Source organism: Poecilia reticulata, chromosome 4, assembly GCF_904066995.2.
Source record: "Poecilia reticulata chromosome 4, P_reticulata-male-v2, whole genome shotgun sequence".
NCBI lineage: Eukaryota > Metazoa > Chordata > Actinopteri > Cyprinodontiformes > Poeciliidae > Poecilia > Poecilia reticulata.
This window is the reverse complement of record NC_088833.1, coordinates 3,254,514-3,276,390: the sequence shown is the minus strand read 5'-3', so window position 1 is coordinate 3,276,390 and position 21,877 is coordinate 3,254,514. Positions and strand designations below refer to the sequence as shown.

Below are 21,877 nucleotides of genomic sequence, written 5' to 3'. Positions count from 1 at the left end.
TCCATGTGTCACACAGATTTAGAGATTAATCAAACAGAGAAGCAACAGAGACGGAGACAGCAGGGCAAATAATTGGGACCCGAGGATTGGCACTTGGGGGCCCTCGACAAATATTGGGATTATAACTGCAGAGCAGCATCACAGAGAAGTGTGTGTGTGTGTGTGTGTGTGTGTGTGTGTGTGTGTGTGTGTGTGTGTGTGTGTGTGTGTGTGTGTGTGTCAGCCCCTGAAGCAGATGGTCAGGGATGTTCGTTTAAGACAGACGATTGATTTTAGGAAACAGATATCCAGCCTTGTTAAGCAGAAAGCACCTCTGGGACCTGCTGACGGAGGGAAGGAGGGAGGGATGGAGGGATGGAGAGACGGAGCGAGCTTGCCTAACCTCCGCCGACTGCGGAGAGATGGATGGAGACGGCAAACGAGGAAAGAATAAGCGCATGAGAGAGAGCAGAACTGCTCCCATTGAACTTTATTACCGCGGGTGAAAAAACGGGAGAAGAGGAGAGAAAAGAGGGGGAGAGAGGAGGAGAGGATAATGGGGTTAATGCCGGCAGACAAGCATCAGCGGCGGTGGGGTTAATAACACATAAACTCACTCTCTCTGGGGAGGGAACAAAGTGGCAAAGCCTGCATTTGATCTGTGACTAACACATTAAATGTGTATGAGCGCTCTCTGATGCCGCCGCCTGTGAAAGTGTGTGTTCTGACAGGACGGAGGCCTCACACACACACACAGATGGAAATCAGAAAACATCTAACGCAACAAACAAAAAGATCGGACTCCAACTAATTCAATCCAACAACGACAGCGTGAAAAATCCCTGAAACAACTTCCTGTTAGAGGATGAAACATCTTACATCACAACTTGCTTTCAAAATCAGTGCACCTGTGATTCAGACACTGTAACAATGTCCAGTTTATTCTGCCTCCACTAAAAACGATTCACTCACCTCAGTATGTCGGATGCTTGAAACCGAACCTGATAGTTTGGCCACATTTACTCAAATGTTGTTTAAATCATCTGACCGTCAGGAAGCAAAGGACAGACATTTAACTGGCAGAAAAATTATCTGACCATTACATGAAAAAAAATACATTAAAAAAATCCTGACGTGAGAAAACTGAGTTCCGGTCTTGATCCCAACACATGTGCTCTATTCAGGAAGGAACGTGTGAAAAGTGGTAAACATTAAACAAATTGGCAGGACTTGATGTTGAAAAGAATGTTTTCCACTTCCTCGTGTTTCAACCAACATTTCACCACCAATCCAAGACCTTCAGCTTAAAGGAGCCGCTGTAGATTTTACCATTTTCAATGTGGACCCACCAAACTAAAGGTTAGTTATGTTAACCCTGAAGCTCTAATCAGTTACTCTACAACATTTAGCAGAAGCTAATGCTAAGATGTTGCGTAAAACGGTAAATGGACTGAACTTATATGACATTCACACACATTTATTCACAGATCGGTGGCAGTTTGGGGCTCAGAGCCCAGGAGCACATCGACACGAGGCAGCAGAAACCTGGAACTGAACCTACAACAACCCAAACTGTTACAGCAACACGGTGCTTAATGAAAGCGAATCTGCCGGTGGAATACTACAAACCTTGAATATAATTTTGACATATAATGTACATATCTTGTTCTCCATCATCTGTGTTTTAGTTTGTTCCTTTGCTTTTCTAGTTTGAAATAAACTTATTAGGAAAAATAGAGAGGAAACGGAACTGCAGGATAAACAGTCCTTCAAAATAAGAGCATGAGTATAAACGACGAACTACTTGAAGGACTCTTAATAGTAGATAACCAAAAACTTTAACACAGATGTTGAACTATGTCCAGCTGAAAGTTTACGAAACAGCCAAGTAAATTACCGCTAAGTTTGCTAAAAGCTAGCAAACTCGCTAAAAACAATTAGCTTCACCATAAGAAGAAGTGCGCCACCATGGAGGACGGGAAGTGGGTACGTAAAAATGACACGACAGGAAATGACGCGTGTTGCTGCCAGGAGTAAAAGCTTCGACCAAAGAAAACAGACATGAAACCAGAGATCTGCACCCAAACACGTGTTCAAACATTACAGCCTTAATTACCTGGTAATTAAAATAAACATGAAAACTTTTAACGAGGAAAAGGCCAAGCTTCTCCAAATGGAAGTTTTGTACTTTAAAATTCTCAAAAAAAAACAAATTTGCTGAGATATGAAGACGAACCGAAATGATGAAGAAAGAAAACGCCGGCATTCTTTAATCCCTGCCCCCGATCAGGACAGACTAGTGTGTTTGTAACGTGAAAAACTATTTACACACCATTCTTCTGCTGTTATTATGTCATAAAAAGATCATCACACTGGTTAGTAACTCTGTTTTAAACTGGACTGAATCGTGCAGAGCGGTTAAAACCAAATCCGTCCGTTTGACGGATATAAAACCAAAGCAGTTAACACTCTGCAGCATGTTTTAAATAATTCCTCTAATTATAGTGACCTATGATTATAGTACTATGTCAGAACCTTCACACCGATGTTATAATGTGCCTATTATGAAAACTAATTGCTATTTCAAGCCTCTAACTTCTTCCATTATTAAGCGGCTGAATGCAGACAGAATAAATGTTTTGCCGGAATACGAGAAACGCTGTTTGTTATTTTTCTATCATTTCTGAGCTGCAAATAAATTGCATATTGAGAGAAAGTTTGCTGTGGAACTTCATGTCGCGCGCTGTGCAGGCGTTTATTTCAGCTCCAGATCAACACGCTTGTGTTTTATCTCCAACACGCTGCGTATATTCATGTCTGCATCCGGACCCGGCAGCCGCAGCGGCGCTGTAACCTTTAGGATGAGCAGCGATGGGCGCCGGATAGCGGCTGCTCTAAAGGTCTCCCTCCTCGCATTATTTCAGATTTTCCCTTCTGCGCTAATCACAGACATGACGCCGCTGTGGAGGAGGACAGCGGGGAGAAAACTGGCGTATTATTCTGTTTTTTTCTTTACATGTATGCAAAGGTGCGACCTGTTAGTGGAAAATTAAGCCTCTATCCTTTCCTGCATCCATTTAATTGGCTAAAATGACAGCCTTTCATCAATACTGCCTTGAAAATACTTTCCAGCGCTGCTATTTCTCAATCTGCCTCTATTTTTTTTCCACTCGACAACAGCCCCCCTTTTTTCCTTCCTCTATTCAATCAAATCACGGTCAGCGTGGATCTCCACTGAGGCCACACTGCAGCCAATTCTTTGTGTTTCAACCCTAAGAAATTAGGATGGAGAGAGGTCTCATTAGTCCACAGATCACAAAGACGGAGATTATCAGCCTGCACACAACAGCTGCAGATTTAAATGAAGGACGTTTAATGGAGCGCCTGTCATTCTGATATGATACCTCTATCTGAGGAAAAACACTAAATCCTGCAGGGAGCTTTTCACCTTTTAAATATTACAGCCCTGCTATGTGATACCAAGATCACAGAGACAAATTACAGGCGCACAAAAGCCGACCGGAGGCTTTATTTAAAAAGAAAATACACCTCAGGAGTATTTCTGAAGCTTCTCCAGCGTTAAATCACAGCAATACAAGCACAAAATGTTCAGTTCGTTCATTTATGAAATTTAGCAGTTGATTAAAGAAGAACTGTGTTTCTGCACATAAATTCGCCTGAGCTGCAGTGAGCTGCGGCGGCGGCGGCGCTCCCCGCCATCCACCCGTAATTCCTAATGAATACATTTCTCCTCGGCGTGTGTCCTTACATGTTTTAGGCCACAATCATTTTGTCATTTCAGGAGCCCCCTTTCCTTAGACATTCTGCTGTGGAAAAACGATCCATTACCAGAGCCGCTATCTTTTCTCCGGTGTGAAGTGTCTGCATGAAACAGAGCAGCGGGGGATTCACACACACAAAAACACATTACAGCCGCCGGAGGAGACACACATTTCTGCAGTGGAGACTTAAAGGTGGCTGATCGCCGGCCCACTTCCCTTCACTCACAAATACACACGTTTTAACGTCGGCAGCAAATGTTGCTCTGCTTTGTGGGTAAAACACTGTAATTTTAGAGCATAACTACATTAAACAGATGTCAAGATGATAAAATATCAAAATATAAACATAAAATTAATATATCAAATTCAGGTTTTGGTTAAAAATACTGAATAAAGAGGATTCTTTTAATCAAGAGAATTTTGCATCTAGAAAAAAGAACATAAAAAATATTTTTGTAGGATATTTTTAAACCTATTATTATTATTAGTTCATGTGTTTTATTACCTGAGCTGTGAATATTTGCAGCTGGGCTCATGGAGGATCAGCTGCAGTCCAGCAGAGCGCAGAGGGAATCGGCTCAAGCCTAGTGCTGTGATGCCATCTATTGGAGCTGCAGCTGCTGCCGTAGCGTCACAAACTGATGCACGTTCACACAACCTGGAGGGTTTAACGTCATTTCTGCCTTTATTTATTTCACAATTAAAACACTGAATATTGGATAAAAGTCTTCAAAACGGCCAGAAATGAGCTGAACAAAAACTGCGCACTAAAACATTTGACATTTAGATCATTTTAGATCTGAAAATATGTCAGTATTTCTGGTTTAATATCATTTCAACCAGTTTAAAAACTGGAGAGAAGCAGGTTTGTGCTCCTGAATCAAACAACAAACTGAAGAGTCTGAGGAGTTTATTGTCTGGAAGATCTTTACTAAATCTGCAACATTCATGTTGGGAAATAAAACGAGGTTTTTAGTTGTGTTTGTGCATCAGAAAAGCAGAAAGAGAAAAGTTACGCTGCATGAAGTTGATGGTTTTATCTGTTAGATAATCAGAGGATTATTTAGTTGGGTGAGCAGTTTATTATTAATATGGTCAGCAATACATAACAGCAGAAGTTTGTTTAATAATAGTGATCAAAAGGAATAACAAAATAAAAAAAATAAAGGTAGGACATTGCAAAAGAAAACCACAAAGAATATCTGCTAACATGTTAGCTTCATCATTAGCTCAGCTGTGAATGAAAACAGCTGAAACATTAATAAACGATTTAGTGTCTTTGTTTCAGCTCATTTCTGCGGAGGAGACAGACGTAAAGCTGGTGTTCATGTCTGATGATCTTATGCAACTTCTGAGCGAGAAACGGCTTTAAGATTCAGTTTGTGTTTCTGCTGCGCGACGTCTGGCAGCAAGACTGCCGAGTGTGAGACGCCCCTCTGTGTGATGAAGATAATGGAGCTGATCCTCTTCCTCTCTACGTTTCTGCTCGTCTCTTAATTCCCTTTTGGTTTCACTGCAGAGGGCACTGACAGCACACACACATTTACACACACACACACATTTACAGACACAGAAAGCAGAAATAAGCAGCACAGCACACAGAGGAGGAATACCTCAGAAACAAAGACACACAACGCAGATCTGTTCTAAATGCTGGTAATTCTCCAACATTTTATTAAAAATCAAGTAATTCACTTAAGAAAATAATGAAAACTTTAATTTCTAGCAGGTCTGTAGAGTCTAGATGTAAAAAAAAATAAGCCGATTTAATTAAAAATAGACTAATTGTAACGTTTAAATCAAGCTGCCTTGTTGGTTTTATGTCTGGTGTTTAAATTACTTGGTTTAATAAAACTCATGTTTCACTTTAACAAAGTTTCTCTTTTTTAATTTTTAAGGAATTGACAAAAAAAAGGTAGTAAATTTGATTAAAACATTCATTTTTATTGCTTTTGTTTTCAGCTGTAATAATATTCTTATACTAATATTTATAAAGTTAAACAGGAAATAATGTCAAAACATTTTCCTGCAGGTTTTTATTCTTCTATGTAAAATCCTGCTTTCCCACTAATGATTTACTGTGGAATAAAATGACTCTTTTCTTGCCTTTGGCGCTGAATAAACCCTCTTCTGTCATCTATTGTAGGAATGTCCTCCAGAAAAACAAACCGTGTTTCCAAAACCCGAGTCTCATGTGTTGAATTTAGAGATTATTATAAATCAACACAGCGTGTCGCATTCCTGGACGCATTGAGTCCAAATTCTTTTACTTAATTAAAAAAAATCACATGAAAGGTTACATTCAAGCCAGGCGATGACAATAATATGAATAATACTGATAAAAGACACAAATAACAGCAAAATAAATCACATTTAGATGTTAATTAAGCTCAATATTTTTGTTTAATTTCATTTCAGTCATGTAAAAATAAAAAATATTGGCTCATAACTGCAAAAACCTAAAATCTTAGCAAATATTGTTGGTTTAATTTCTAGTGAAAATATCACAAAGCACTTGAAATAAAACAAAACTTAAAGGTACTTTTTAGCAACATATAGGAATTTGTAAAAAAGTAAATACCTCCTAAATATCGATTTAAAAAGTATAAATTCGACTGGCAGATTATTTCACTTCCAACGTGGGAAAAATGTTGATAAATGATATAATTTGCCAGTAGAACTAGCAGTTTTCATCAATATTTTAAGAATTATTTAGGTAAAACAAGCTCCTGTGTCTTGCTGAAAAGTTATTTGTAAGTTAGTTTTGTTTTATTTCAAGTGTCCTCAGATATTTACTTCAGAAACTAATCAAAATACTTTGGTATATTTTGTGTTGTTGCAGTAAAACTGAGTTTATTCATGTGATTGAAAAACCTTCAGTTTTAAACTCCTGCCTGGTTTTCAGCACCTTGGACAGAGTCTCTCTGTTTTTAACTGGTTTTATCCCTAATTATCTGCTCCTTTTTTTATATTATCACACAAATATTTATAAAGTTGTGCAGGAAATAAAGTGAAACCGTTTCCTGCATTCTTCCCGTTTCTGTTTTATTCCTTCAGCTTTTAAATTACAGCACCAAATTTATGCTGAAGGCAGCTTTTATTCATTTGTTTGTCTGTGAAATGTATTTATTTATTTATGGTTCTGCAGAAACGTTTCAGAATGTTGTGTCTGATGTGTCCGAGAGCCTCATCTACAGGACGAAACGCTCTTCTTCTGTGGTATGTCTTGTTGTTCCAGACGTTTTAAGCTGACATTTTGCCACATCTCTTAATGTTTGTGTCACATTTGAACCGCGTGTGATTTGTATTTGTCTGCATGTGTCTAAATGTCACTCTGCTGCTGATGTTTCTGCCAGCAGTTCCTCAAAATTTCACACCATTTTTTTCTTTTTTATTTGCTTAAATTGGATTCATCTCGGCTGTCACTGATGGAGAAATTAAAGGTTTGGACAACACAGCTATTCACGTATCTGTTCCAGCCCTTCAGCAATCATGTCAATTTATGTGTATTTCTGTGTGTGTGTGTGTGTGTGTGTGTGTGTGTGTGTGTGTGTGTGTGTGTGTGTGTGTGTGTGTGCGTGTGTGTTGATTCTCAGCTCAAGGCTAAACGCTGAATAGCACACATGAGGCTTCATCACCACGTCACAGAGCAGCCAATGAGAACCCAAATCCCTCGACCTCGTCCGCGTCCGTCCCTGAAAACATTCCCCCTCAGCAGCAGGCGAACACAAACATTTTGGGATTTAATTACGAGGGAGACTCGTTTCCATCGTATCCTAGCAGTCCTGCAAAGCCAACAGTAAAGTAATAATAAGACATTTGTTGAACGACGAAAATGCAAGTTATTCTGCACAGACGTGCACAAACATTTCAGCTGTAAACTTGTCCATTTGTTTAAATTTGCAGTATTATTGATCACTAATCACATTTTGAAGGAAGTAGTGCAGTGGTCACCTAACAAGCTGCTTCATGTATGAGATGATTTTACTAAGCTAGTTTTAATAAAAGGGACTGTCGGCGTCACGCTGCAGAAAGAAGTCAAGATTATTCTAACCATTTAAAGTATTTGCAATTAGGACAATAAAAAAGCCCTACGACAGACTGGCGACCTGTCCAGGGTGACCCCGCCTCTCGCCCGAAACGATAGCTGGAGAGGCACCAGCACCCCTCCCGACCCCACTAAGGGACAAGGGTGCAAGAAAATGGATGGATGGATGGATGGACAATAAAAAATAAAATTATAACTTGCAGCAGCACAGATATGTTGGGCAGCAAGTGGTGACATCTGTTATCTGTGAAAAGCATTTTATGAATGAGCTTAATTACTGCGAACACAAGCCGTTTCTGTGGGTGATCCTGCTGCACGCCTTTTTATTTGGTGTCGTTTACCCACAATGCACTGCGTTGTAATCCACTTCTTGTATTTGGTTCTCTAGTTCTCTTGTAAGTGGATTTGAATGATTTTCTTTCATCCAGAGTTCGATTGTACATACAGGTTTCCCAACATCCAGTGGCGTCCACAAGAGGTGGGCAGGGGGGGCCATGGCCACCAGAAAAAAAATTATAATGATGTGCCTAAGAGTAAATTTCCACAAAAACTTCATATATTTACAAGAAAAATGTGGAGACATATTGAAAAATTGCAAGTTGTAAAAATTTTCCAGAAAAACAAATTTTTCCATGATTAAACGTATAAATCTGTAATATTAAAACATTCAAGACTAAAAATACCACAAGTCCTCTGAGGTTTAAGTGACAAACTTGGGAGATGCACGTCTGGATATTTTTCAAAGTGCCGTCCATGTCAGGTCTGACCCAGGAGGTTCTGTTCTGGTGCAGAAAGAGTCCAGATGCAACGTCTAAACCTGACAGGACTTCTGGCGTTTTGGTCTCAAATGTCTGATTTTATAATCTCAGAAAACTTCTGATTTTTTTTTTTCAAGCAAATCATAAATTAATTCCTTTAATCATGAAAAAGTATAAATTGTTTTTGCAAATGTAAAACTTTGACAGAGAATATCTTGAAAAAATTTTAAATAAATTTTTTGGTTGAAATTTACTTAACCTTATTTTTTATTTCGTCTGATTTGGCCCTAATGCTTCGCGATACCAAACAAAACAACCTGGAGGTTGTTTCAAATGAAGAGAAGCTTAAACATGTACTGTCCCTTTAAGAAGCTGAGCTCCAGATGAGGTAGAAGCTGTGATTTGAGCAGAACCTGTTGCCGCTCGTCAACGTCCAGCTGATCTGCGACATTCAGCAGCACACAGAGGGGATTTTCTGCATTAAAAACAAAATGGCGTCTTGTCGGGTTGGAACAGGAAACGGTCGTGTTGCCATGGCGAACAGACGGCAGAAGAGGAAACGACTGACAGGGTTCCTGATGCTAGAGCTGACACTGATTTGGTGAAAATGGTAAAAAAAAATAGCAGAAAATAATAAAGACAAAAGAATAAATAACGTTAATGCAGCTGCTGGCTGTTCACTCATAAGAGCTTCGGTAACAGATTCCTGCTTGTTCTGCTAATTATATGCAACATAAAACTAATTTTACATTATAAATTCATCGTTTTAGTCATTTTTCCTGCTTTGTTGCGGGTGATTTTATGTTTCTCTGATGTTTGAGGTCCAGACGCTGATTTAGACGTCAGCCTGAGTCGTTTTCAGGTTTGTGCAGAACATGGTGACTTTCTGAACCAGGAAACCGTTGAAAACATGCAGAACAGTGAGAACATGGAGGCACAGCAGGTCTTTAGCTAATTTACCTGTGACTGAGCGTTTTCTCTCAGGAATATGACACCTGTACGGTATCTCTCTGTTATAATCTTCTATAGTTTTACCATTTTGGGTCTTTGTGTGTGAACAGATATATCTGATGTTAATCCTGACTTTCTTCTCTCTAAGACAATAAAGGATATTTCCATTCTGTAATCATTTAAAATGATTAAATTATGACTTTTTGCTTTCTTTTTCTCTAAGCTACTTATTAAAATGGAAAAAGACAAAAAAAAGTACAAAGTAAAGTAGACTGAGGTTAAACTTCCCCAATAAACGCTCTCAGATATTCCAACCAGATTTGGAAAGTAACTAATTACATTTACTTTAGGAACTTGTCTGAAAACTTGTACTTTTAGGAGTATTTTTACTACGCTGTACTTTTTACTTTTACTTGAGTAGTTCAATTATGAAGTATTTCTACTTTTACTTGATTTTCTTCCCACTGAATGAAAAACAAACATGTTTTAACCAAAAAGTCACCAGACTCAGACACACAACCGCAGTTTTATTTATTAAAGTTTCATACATTTTTTATTGAAAGAAACTGATTTGGAAAAATTTAAATTTCCTGATTTTCTATTTCTTTTGTTATACATTAATTATCGTCATTTTGTTCTTTAAAATACAAAAATTTCCACTTAAATTTATTTTTTGATCCGTCTGATGATGTAATTTTTAAATATTAATGATCGATGTTTTGATCAGTTACTCGGTACTCATGTCGCCTTTTTTACCAAATATTTTTTCACTCTTATTTGAGTAATTTCTACTTTTTACTGTCATCCATCCATCCATCCATTTTCTTGACACCCTTGTCCCTCAGTGGGGTCAGGAGGTGCTGGTTCCTCTCCAGCTAACGTTCTGGGCGAGAGGCGGGGTCACCTGGACAGGTCGCCAGTCTGTCGCAGGGCAACACAGAGACACACAGGACACACAAACACGCACACACTCACTCACACCTAGGGGCAATTTGGAGAGGCCAATTAACCTGACAGTCATGTTTTTGGACTGTGGGAGGAAACCGGAGTACCTGGAGAAAACCCACCATGCACAGGGAGAACATGGAGACTCCATGCAGAAAGACCAGGGCCGGGAATCGAACCCAGAACCTTCTTGCTGCAAGGCAACAGCTCTACCAACTGCACCACTGTGCAGTCAGTAGAGTAAAAATTTATATTGACGTAGTGATACTGTTACTAGGGTAAAACCAACAAATGCTGAGGCCTCAAAGAAACTACATTGATGTTAGCCGTCCTGGGAAAGACGCTGGAAGCTCATTTGTTTCCAGTGTTTCCAGTTTTCCGCTGCTGATCCGCAGCCCGACTGCAGCAGCTGTTGGACCGCAGGGCCACCAGGTCCATCTGATAATTGAGTGTCAAATAAACGGCTGTTCCTCTCCGACTCTGCAGCAATCTGTCTTCACTTAGAGAGGCTCAAGCCGGGCCGCCGCCCCTCCCTCCGTCCTCTACACCCAATTATCTATCCATCTATCCGTTTATTGGCCCCGACCGTTTATCCCTCCATCAGCAGCTCCTCCTGACACGCTAACAGCTGTTTGACAGTAATGGCTCTAAAAGCAGGACGGGACGCCAACCGTGGTCCGACTCTGCAGGTTCATGTTGGAGGGCAACATGGCTGCAGGACCGGGGAGCATCAGGAGGGGCGCACACACACACACACACACACACACACACACACACGTATACACACACACACACACACACACACACACACACACACACACACACACACACACACACACCACTTTAAGAGTTACACACACACACACCTTCCAATCAATAGCAGGTTTGGGTCTTTTCAGTCACACAATGGTGGGTCATTTATGACCGAGTCTTAGAGCCACACTGAGAAAAAAATAAATAAAATTACAAGAAAAAGTTGAAACATTATGATTTTCTTGTAATATTATTATGACCTGAGGCGGGTAGAGAACCTAAAACCGATACTGAAGTAAGAGTAGAACCACTGCAACATGTTTTCACTGAAGTGAAAAGTAGCAGGAAATTACTTTAAATAAAAAAGTATTTGTTAAAAAGTCGACTCAAGTACTAACTGGTGAAATTATCAATCATTTAATATTTAAAAGCTGCATTTTCATCAGACCAAAATATAAAGTTACATAGAAATGTTGGTATTTTGGAACCAAAGTGACAATAATTCTTATAAATAACAAAAAATAACAGGAAATGTTTCCAAATCAGTTTTTAACTGAAAGAAACTTTAACAGGTGTGTTTCTGCTTCTGGTGAATTTTTGGTTAAAACTTGTTTGATTTTCATTCAGTGGGTAGAAAATCCAGAGATTTTACTCAAGTGCAGTAAAAATATTCAAAAGTAAAGTTTTTCTAAAAAGTTACTCAAGTAAATATAACTGGTTGCTGCCAAACTCTAGTTGTGACTTAATATTGGAAATCCAACTTTATTATAGCATTAAGACTATTTTTGTACAATTTTATTTACGTAATACTACAACTTTATTCTTAATGAAAAATAAAGTGAAAATAATAGTCATAATATTATAACTGTGTACCTAAAATATGATTATTTTAATATTATTTCAACTTTATTCTCCATCAGCTATTCTTGTAATATTAAGACTTTATGATTTTATTCGCTCAATATTGTGACTATTCTAATATTTAAACATTATTTTCATGCAGCTTTTATTACCACATATTATCTCTGTTTTGTAATATAATACAGAAACTCTTCTAAAATGCCAAGTCTTTGTCCAAATCATCTTCCTCTGTGACGTCTGACTCTACAATCTGTGGAAATCAGCACCAACAACAACTACACTGCAAAAACACAAAATCTTACCAAGTGTTTTTGGTAGCTTCTAGTACAAATATCTTAGTGCTCTTGAAATAAGACAAAACTAACTGAAAAGTGACTTTTTAGCAAGACAGAGGTTTGTTTTTAGTAAATAATAGTGTAATTGGTGTGAAATAGTGTAAAAGATAAAGGTATTAACTTGTGAACTGAGTTCAGTGAGTTGAGACGATGATCAGTGTGTTTCTGTTTCCTGGCTGTAAAACCTGCAGGATTTGCTTTGGATCATAATGAATTTTCGGGTCTGACAAAGACCTGTGTGTGGAGACGTTTCTCTCCAAGCGCTCTGATTTCAACCTCTCCTCTTATCGCCATGAAACAACCGCTGGTTTCAACACCTGGAGCTAAAGCTGCCCTGCAGAAGCTAACCAGCAGATTTAACAGTTTGTCCACTAATGCAGCTCTTAAACTCCCATCACCCTTTGCTGTAACACTCATTAGCTTATCAGGACAAGACAAAAGGGAATATTAGCTCTGCCTGCTGCGCTCCAGGGCCAAGCTGACGTGTCACATCAAGATAGCAGGTATTAGCATGCGGCACATCCATCTTTGTCCACTGATACAACTCTGTAAGCCTCTCATTACTTCATCCTCTTAAGACAATACGCTCTGATTCCTCCTCCTTTACCCGGCCGCTGAGGTTTTCATTGGTCACCCGTTCGACGCGCCTTCCTGAGGCTCAAATCCCCGACCTCAAACTTCCTCCGGATCCCCATTACCTTATCAGGGGAAGACAAAAGGAAAGCAGAGGTGTGACTGTCTGACTCTGCTGGCTTTTGGATTAGCTGCTAACGCTAACGCGGCTCCTGCAGGCCAAGGTGAGGGCTGCCTTAATGTTCCAGCTTTGGGGCAGAAAGCCGCCTAATTTCTGCTTCTATCGCTGCTAGCAAGGCTTCGTGCGGCTTCAGGGGCGCCGCAGGGAGCTGCAGCTAAGACAAAGTACTGCAAGGTTAATCCCAGCACTGCAGGAGTCAGAAGGTATTTAAATAAAATTTAAACACCTGTTTAAATTTCAAAGAGTAGCAGGTTTTAAAAGCATAAAATCAAAAGTAAAACTGTTTTTTCTCCACTGGTAAAGTCATGAAAAAGAAGTGGGTTTTTCTGATGTTTGGAATCTTTCACACACTTTTAGTTGCAGTTTATATAAAAAATATTTTTAGTTTTATAGTAAATGCATTAAAATTCAAACATTTTCTATGCAAATTTTCAAACTTTTCCAGCAAAAACTTTGGAGAAACAACAGAAACCATCAAAAAAGAAAAAAAAGAAAAACAGCTTCAACTCACGATTATATGATATTTATTACTATAAATGATATATTGTGATGATATTCAGCATTCTGGAGCACGGACAATGAAAATTAAAATCTATGTTTTAAAATGTCTCACACACACCTTACACACCTGACTGGTCTGAAAACAAAACACCAACTTAACAACAGAAATCTATCAATTTCAGCAACTTTCTATGTAATATAAGAAACCCTGATTTAAATTCCACAGATCAATAAATCATTGAGACGTCAGGAATAATAAATATTCATTATATTGAAACAAAAACAAGGTTGTTAAAGTAAACAACCTTCCTGCTCAAATTAAATGCTTAAACATATTTATATAAGAAGAAAGTTAGAAAATAAATATGTAAAAGAAATTTTCCCAAACTTTTTCTGGCATTTAGTAAATATAATTAATTTTGGTAAGTTTAGTTTGATTTAACTGTATTTTTATTTTCCTGTTAGGTGTATGTAAACTTATGGCTTTGGTGTTAATAATATTTACCAAATGTGGGTTTTTAATTAGATGTTTGTTTGCATTTTATTACAAATCTGTGCAATTTGAATACCAAACAATTTCAAGGACTTTATACAGAAATTAAAAACTTTCCAAACCTTGAAAACTCCTCACTGAAAATCAGGCACCTGAATGAACCGGTTTAATTGTTTATACTTTTGTCTCTTGTAATCTCATGTATTCCAGTTTATCTGCACAGAAACAACCTGAAGGAAGCAGCTGCTCACAAACACGCCCTCCTGATGAGGAGCCAGGCAGAGAACCCACAGGTCAAAGGTTAAGTACAGACACTGTCCAAATCAGAGGGGTCAACTGATGACAGGCAGGGAAAATGACGGGCTTAATGACTGGCTGCTGCAGCTAATGACCGCTGAGACACAGACACACACACACACACACACACACACACACACACACACACACACACACACACACACACACACACACACACACACACACACACACACACACACACAGGTGCAGCCACACTTCTGCTCACAGATGAAATCAAGCCGCAGCCACTCCTGCTCAATGAGCTCTAATTGGTTCCTGAGCAGCTCAAGTCCCGCCCACTACTTTACCAGCCCATTAGAAGTTATTAGAGGGGTTCCTCAGGGAGCGGTTCGGGTCACAACACATGGCTAAGCTAGCCGGGAATAATAACCCAGCAGTTTTAATAGAGCCGTCATCTTCACAGCGGCAGGGAGGAACGTAAGTCGAAGCAGCTGGACAGAAGAACGATTTATGACGCGTTAAGATCGGCTTCATGTAGGATGAGCTGCAGCCGCATGCGGCTCTCAGCTAACATTTAAAAATATAGACATAACAAATGCATTTTTTAGTGTCCTTTGTTTCTTTCATGGAATAATTGTGTTGAATTTCTACAGCAGAATGTGACTAAAATGACCAGCAAAATGTTTTTAAGTCTATTTTCCCTGTAGCTGCGTTTCCATTCACCATATAATGGAGTAAATTAACATTTCAAAAATGTATTTGCTTAATGTAAAGAAGCCAGTTTTGGAAATGCTCACGTTTTGATAAAAGGTTTTGCTGTGGGGTGAAGTGGCCGAATAGAAACTGGTTTATTTCATAAAACTGCGATGGAAACGCTTTTTTCACATCACATGGTGAACAACAGGATGTTACTACTGGCAGAAACCATGAAGAACAAGAAGAAGAAGACAGGAAAATCTTGGAGGATCATGGTGGGAATTTCTTCTTAATCACTTATCACATGAACAAACTTAGTCATGTGATTTTATTTACACTTATCTAGGGCTGAAACGATTCCTCGAGTGATTCGAGTACCTCAATTATTAAAATTCCTCGAGGAAAATTGACCTGCCGCGAAGCTTCGTTAATTTATGTTTTATCATTTAGTGCACCGTGTTTCAGCCGGAACATTATTTGCGTTGAGCGGAGCTCTGACTTCCGCCTCTGAGTTGTTGACGGAAGCTACGTGTTAGCGGCATAACGTCCAATCTTCAAGTTCGGCCCGCGGGGATTTTACTGATTGGTGATAATTCCTGGTTTTCATCGTTTTTGTGGGACCAATAAACATCCTTAAAATGACCGGCGCGATGCCGGGAGTTCGGCAGCCTTTCTGCTCCGGAGCTGCTGGTTGAACGGCGGGAAGAAGCTGAGGAGGATTTATACAGGTGAGCGGAGAGACTGAACACGGCGGGCGGCTGAGGGTTGATGCTTACAGGGTAAGAGCAGCTTTACGGACGAACCGCAAAATAAACTTATATCATCCCGGTCTGAACAAACGGGAGGCGGAACATGGCTGGTAGATGAGTTTCTGAACGGAGGAGCCGTAAATATCCCGTGTTTCTCCCCCGGTCTACAAAAAAGTAACTGGTAGGGAAGCTCAAATGTGGAAAAAATAGACTGATGTTGATATCCGATAGTAACACTGGTGTTATGGAAGATTTACCAATATTTTATTTCATAATTGTTTTTATCCGATTACTCGATTAATCGTAAGAAAAATCTATAGATTACTCGATTACTAAAATAATCGTTTACAACAGCCCTACACTTATTTAAAAGGAAACGTTGCAATTATGAAAATATGTTTTGTGACATTCATGGAAAACTGACAAAGTTCTGCGGAGGTTTTTAAAAGATACGCAGGTACTGTGTTTACAGATGGACTGTTGTGCTTCCTGGAACAGGGTAGGGTCCGTCTATGTGCCACGCAAAACATGTTCATTACATTAAAAAACGGAGAACAACTCATAAAATCCTGGATAAAATTAGATTTTAGTCTGTTTGGGGCGTCCAAAGAAAAGCTGCTGTAGGCCACGCCCCCCTAACTCAGTGTTTACATCCACATGTGAAAATGGCGGCAAACAGATGCTCAATTATGCATACAACCGTGCGTCTTTGAAAAGCAGTAGTGGCGCCTCCTGTGCAACCAACCAACAATAAAGCAAGTGGTTTCTTGATGGTAAGTCAACAAAAAAACTTGTGTGTTTTCCAGCAGCCATTGTACAGCGCACACAGCGGTAAAACCAGCTGACCAAACATGCTGGAGCTCAGCTTGGGTTGCTAGGTTTCACTGGAGTTGCTAGGTAACGGAGTAGTGTATGCTGATTTGTGATGTTACATTTTAAAATGGCTCATTTTCCAAAGGCCAAAGAAAAATGTCCTTATTGTCAGAAAATGTGTTTTTCTTTTAAAGCTCTCAGGCGCAAATGGAAGAACAAAAACATGCAAATGTTTGCATAATACGTCTCCTAAATTGGTAAAAAAACCAGCTAAAATTTTCAAACAAATCCAGAGCGTCACAAAAAATGTCACAAAAAGTCACTTCAGCATGTTTTTAAATTGATTTTTCTTAATATTTCCCCATAAAAACTCAACAACTCACTGAAGAGAATATAATCATCCTGCTGCACTGCAAAAAAACTAAATATCTTACTAAGTATTGACGAAGAAGACAAAACTAACTTACAAATAACTTTTCGGGAAGATATAACAGCTTGTTGTAAGTCAATAAATCCTTAATACTGATTTAAAAAAAAGTTCCAGTTCCACTTGAAGATTGTTTCAAGACTTGAGATTTATCATTTGATGCTTGAATGTGTGAGAAACGGGTAGAAAAAAAGAGAAGGTATCTATTAACCGCGTCAGTTTGCAGTATTAAGTGAGTTAATAACGTGTTTGAATCTTGTTTTCTACGGCACACAGACACGCCTGTGACTGGGAACAGTTGGGAACAGTCAAAGCACCGGTGCGTGCCATGTGGCTGAGTGAGTGTGACGGTTTGGCTGTGAGTGCTGACGTGTGGCGGTACGGAGATGGTGCATTACTCATTCTGCTCCAGATGACTTTGTTCTGGTGCAAATTCTGACATTTTGATGTGCCAACTGAGAAACCAGCTCACCGAGACGCTGAGTGTTAGTTTGTTTTTTTACTTAGTTTAAAAAGTGAAGAGAGACTAAAACATTTCAGCTTCGGGTAAATGAAGACCCAGGTGGCAAATAAGTTTAATTTAATTGTTGTTTGAGGATTTAATGTGGATTTTTACTTCCAGTTACTTCACTTCTTTACATTTACAGCCAAGCACTGCAAAAACAGAATCTAACCCAGAATCTATGTTTGGTCTGGTTTCTACTGAAATATCTTAATACATTTGAAATAAAACAAAACTAACTAAAGATGTAGGAGTTGGTTTTAAGTCAATAATTGCTTAATATTGATTAAAAACAAAATCTTATCAAGTGTGAAATAAGAGAAACAAGTAACTTTTCAACAAAATACTGGAGTTTGTTTTAGGTCAGTAAATCCTTCATATTATAACTGGCAGATTATTAAACTCAAGACACGTTTTTCCTTTAAGTCAAATAATCTAATTAACTTTTCATCAATATTAAGTATTTATTGACTAAACAAGCTACTACGTCTTGCTGAAAAGCTACATTTATTTTAGTTTTGTCTCATTTCAAGTGTACTAAGATATTTGCAGGAGAAACCAGACTAAAAATACTTGGTTAGATTTAATGTTTTTGCAGTGTAGAGACTGCAACTTCACTTCCTCTTTCAGCTGATTGTGTTGCAGTGAACTGATTAAAATATAATGTTGCATTGATTAATCATTTTTCCCAGTAAAACATCGTACAATCAGACATTCAGCTTCTTTGGGTCAGAAAATCCAAAAAGCTTTTTTTTGTTTTTGGCATCTTTTACAGTTAATTGTCTCACATAAAACAAAAAAAAAGTTGCATTCGTCTTCCGAGCAGAAATACTGAGACATGTTTCTATTCCAGCACTCAAAATGCACGACATTTACACAGAAACCTGCAGACATAATGATGCACATCAGAATAATAACGTCCGTTGGAGGCTGGACGCCCCGAAGCAGCAGGACCAGCGAAATGAAACGAAACACAATATTAAAGTCTAAAAAATGACATGTAGTGATAAAATGTCGTAATTTTGACTTTGCTAGTTTTATATTTACCTTTAAACAGAAAGGTAAACAGGGTTTGCTGCACATTTTTGCAGCAAACCTGTAAAATGTGCCCATCTGAATTGAGACTTTTAAAAGTTGCTTCGTTCTCCTCTTGGTTTTACAACATTCAGGTAAACGGAGAGACACGACTCCCTGGTTATGTCACAATATCATCTTCTCAGTAAAATAACACAAAATGTTATTAAATGCACAAAACTTCAGTCTGAACTGAATTTGGAAAGAACATTTTCAGTTTTCTGCTCCATCTTCTTCAGACCTACAGGAGCTGCTGACACTAAATGTTTTTCATAAGGACTCATCTGTAAATGTTTTAATTAAGGAATCTTAGTTTATTTATGATGAATTAACTTTTTCTGTTTTGCTGTGAAAGCTTTGTAAACAAGAGATTTTTAATCTCAAAGGGATTTTCCTGCTGAAACAGATTGAGTGTCTGAAAAACGAAAACGCTCTTCTGTGGTATGAAAGGAAGTTGAGCTGCCGTCATTTTGGCAGAACAAACTGCAGCAGGATGAAGCAGCTGATCTGCTGCAGAGCAGAGAAAACAACCAGGACTCACCGACTGCAGAGCACTTCAGGTTTCACTCCAACGCTGGAAAGCAGGAACTGATCTGCAGGCCACACAAAGACTTCTCATTCACTCCACCTGTTCAGGACCCGGCAGGTTTCACTGACAGACGACGGGCATCGTTACATCTGATGTGCTTTAAGGATGAAGGTTACTGACCTTTAACCAGAGCCGTCTGTCCCGCTGTGAGCAAATCCACGGCCGTCGCCCTGCAGCCGGTCCGATCCAATCCTCCGTAGTTTGTAATCCTGCAGCACAATGACTCGGTGTGAACGCTGCCTCTTCCTCCTCCTCGTCCTCCTCAGCCTCATGGTTGCTCCAGACTCCGGAGCAGAGGGGTTTCCGTCTGCAGCGGGACAACAGGTGAGAGGGAATCAGGAGATGTTCTGCTCCTCTCCTCTCCTCAGCTTGTCTGCTAAGACTTCGCTTGTTTTGCTGCTCTTTACAAAAACACACAAACTCACACACATACTGAGGAACACTCTTTTTCTTCCTTTTGGTTTTGTTTTGTGTGGTTTTTTTTTCTTTTTTCTAGCGGTGGAGCTAACCCTGAGCCGGGCCCGGTCTGCCTTTGAGATGCTCTCTAGCCCACAAACACAAGGCGGCTTTCATTATCTTGCCCGTCGCAGCGCAAGGCCTAGCTTCTAAAAGCTACTGATTTCTTTCTTCCTTTAGCCCCCTGCACAAAGGGAGGGCATTTTGTAAATTACTTGCTCGTTTCAGACCAACAAAAGGTACTTTCATTGAACCCTCCTCCCCCCCACTGCTCTCCTTCTTTCCTCCCGCCATTTGATTTTGCTCAAATTTGATTACAAGGCTTGAAAAAGGAGGAGAAGAAAAGAGAAGAGGAAATAAGAAAGCTCCACAGATGGCGTGCTCATTCACTGCTGTGAAAGGCTTTATATGGGCTGCCTTTATACGTGTGGCAATCCAAAGACGCTTCAGCCGCTCGGCTAAAAAAAGAACTTGACAAAATTATTGGTTTGGCGGCTTTCTTACACGGCTGACATGGAGAACTCTGAAAGAAGCGCCCGCTTCCTTTCTCTCCTCCGTTCTTGTCTCGATGCCTCACAGCGCCGATCACCTTGATTGAAACAAAACGCAAAATGTTCCTGATTCTAAGAGAAACCGTGTTGATGTTCACCTGATCCGCTGCTACTGGGGTCAAACATTCAGCAGCAACACACACACACACACACACCAGAGGAAGGTAAAAATTATACTCAAGTAACAGTAAAAATTAGCCGTCCAAGAAATTACTTAAGGTAATTTTATTTATATAGCACATTTTCAGCAACAAGGCAATTCAAAGTGCGTTAAAAGGAAATACAGACAAAATAACAAACCAAAGGAAAGTAAACTAATCTAATGTTGTTCTAAAGTCTGTAAACTAGGTTCAGGGTTGCTAAATATCTAAATCCATTTCTAAATAGTGAAACTCTACAGTTTCTGATAAAATAATCTAAAAATGATCTAAATCCTTTTCTGGGTTAAAGTGATATAAACTAAGCAGTGACTCTTTCTGTTAAGTAAAAACGTATTTGGCAAAAAGTCGACTCAAGTCCTGAGTATCTGATCAAACTATCGATCATTTAATATCTAAAAATTACATCAGATGAACTAAAGTGTAAAACTAGGTGGAAATGTTGGTATTTTAAGAATCAAAATGACAATAATTCATATAAATAACAAAAAAGAACAAAACCAGGCAAAACTAATTTTTTTCCAAATCAGTTTCTCTAGAATAAAAAAACTAATAAAGCTTCAGCAACAACTGCAGGTTTGTGTCTCTGCATCTGGTAGATTTTTGGTTAAAACTTGTTTTTCATTCAGTTGCTAGAAAATCCAGAAATTTGAGTAATTGTATTATGAAGTATTTCTTCTCTTACTTGAGTAAGTACAGAGTAGTACAAATACTCCTAAAAGTACTTTTTTTCAAAAGTTACTCAAGTAAGTGTAGCCAGTTAGTACCCAACTCTGACACACACACACACACACACACACACACACACACACACACACACACACACACACACCTCAAATCAGACTGACTGCTACAAGACAGAGTTTACAGGCTGGTTCTCTCCATGCAGCACTTATTTTCCTCTGAAGGATTACAGGCTGCTAGAGGAAAATGTACCCACACACACACACACACACACACACACACACACACACACACACACACACACACACACACACACACACACACACACACACACACACACACCTCAAATCAGACTGACTGCTACAAGACAGAGTTTACAGGCTGGTTCTCTCCATGCAGCACTTATTTTCCTCTGAAGGATTACAGGCTGCTAGAGGAAAATGTACCCACACACACACGCACACACACACACACACACACACACACACACACACACACACACACACACACACACACACACACACACACACACACACACGTGAGCACCCAGAGCAAAGCGAACTATGACTTGTTATCCCATTATCACATCATCCCACCTGACAGAGCGCAGAAATGGAGAAATAGTCTGGGTCCCTGCACGGTCACAGCGGCTAAAAGTCTAATGGGAAAGGGTCAGTTAAATTCTGCTGCTACATCATGTCGAGGTCAAAGGTCGGGCCGATGCATCAGCGAGGTAAAAATGTCAGCCATAACTCAGGCT

At 39.3% G+C, this 21,877-nt stretch overlaps 1 protein-coding gene across 7 annotated transcripts in view; it reads right to left on the bottom strand.

Moving 5' to 3' along the window:
- LOC145551394 (uncharacterized) overlaps window positions 1-21,877 on the bottom strand; it is a 200,076-nt gene that overhangs the window by 168,025 nt on the left and 10,174 nt on the right. For 4 of the 7 annotated variants that reach the window (XR_014087203.1, XR_014087206.1, XR_014087200.1 and 1 more), the window contains exons 2-3: window positions 19,389-19,575; window positions 19,221-19,307 (exon numbers count right to left, since the gene is read on the bottom strand). The gene's annotated coding sequence lies outside the window, so the exon portion shown is untranslated. Of the gene's footprint in view, window positions 1-19,220; window positions 19,308-19,388; window positions 19,576-20,228; window positions 20,314-21,877 lie in introns of all 7 variants that reach the window. The other 3 variants (XR_014087204.1, XR_014087207.1, XR_014087202.1) reach the window with 2 other exon arrangements.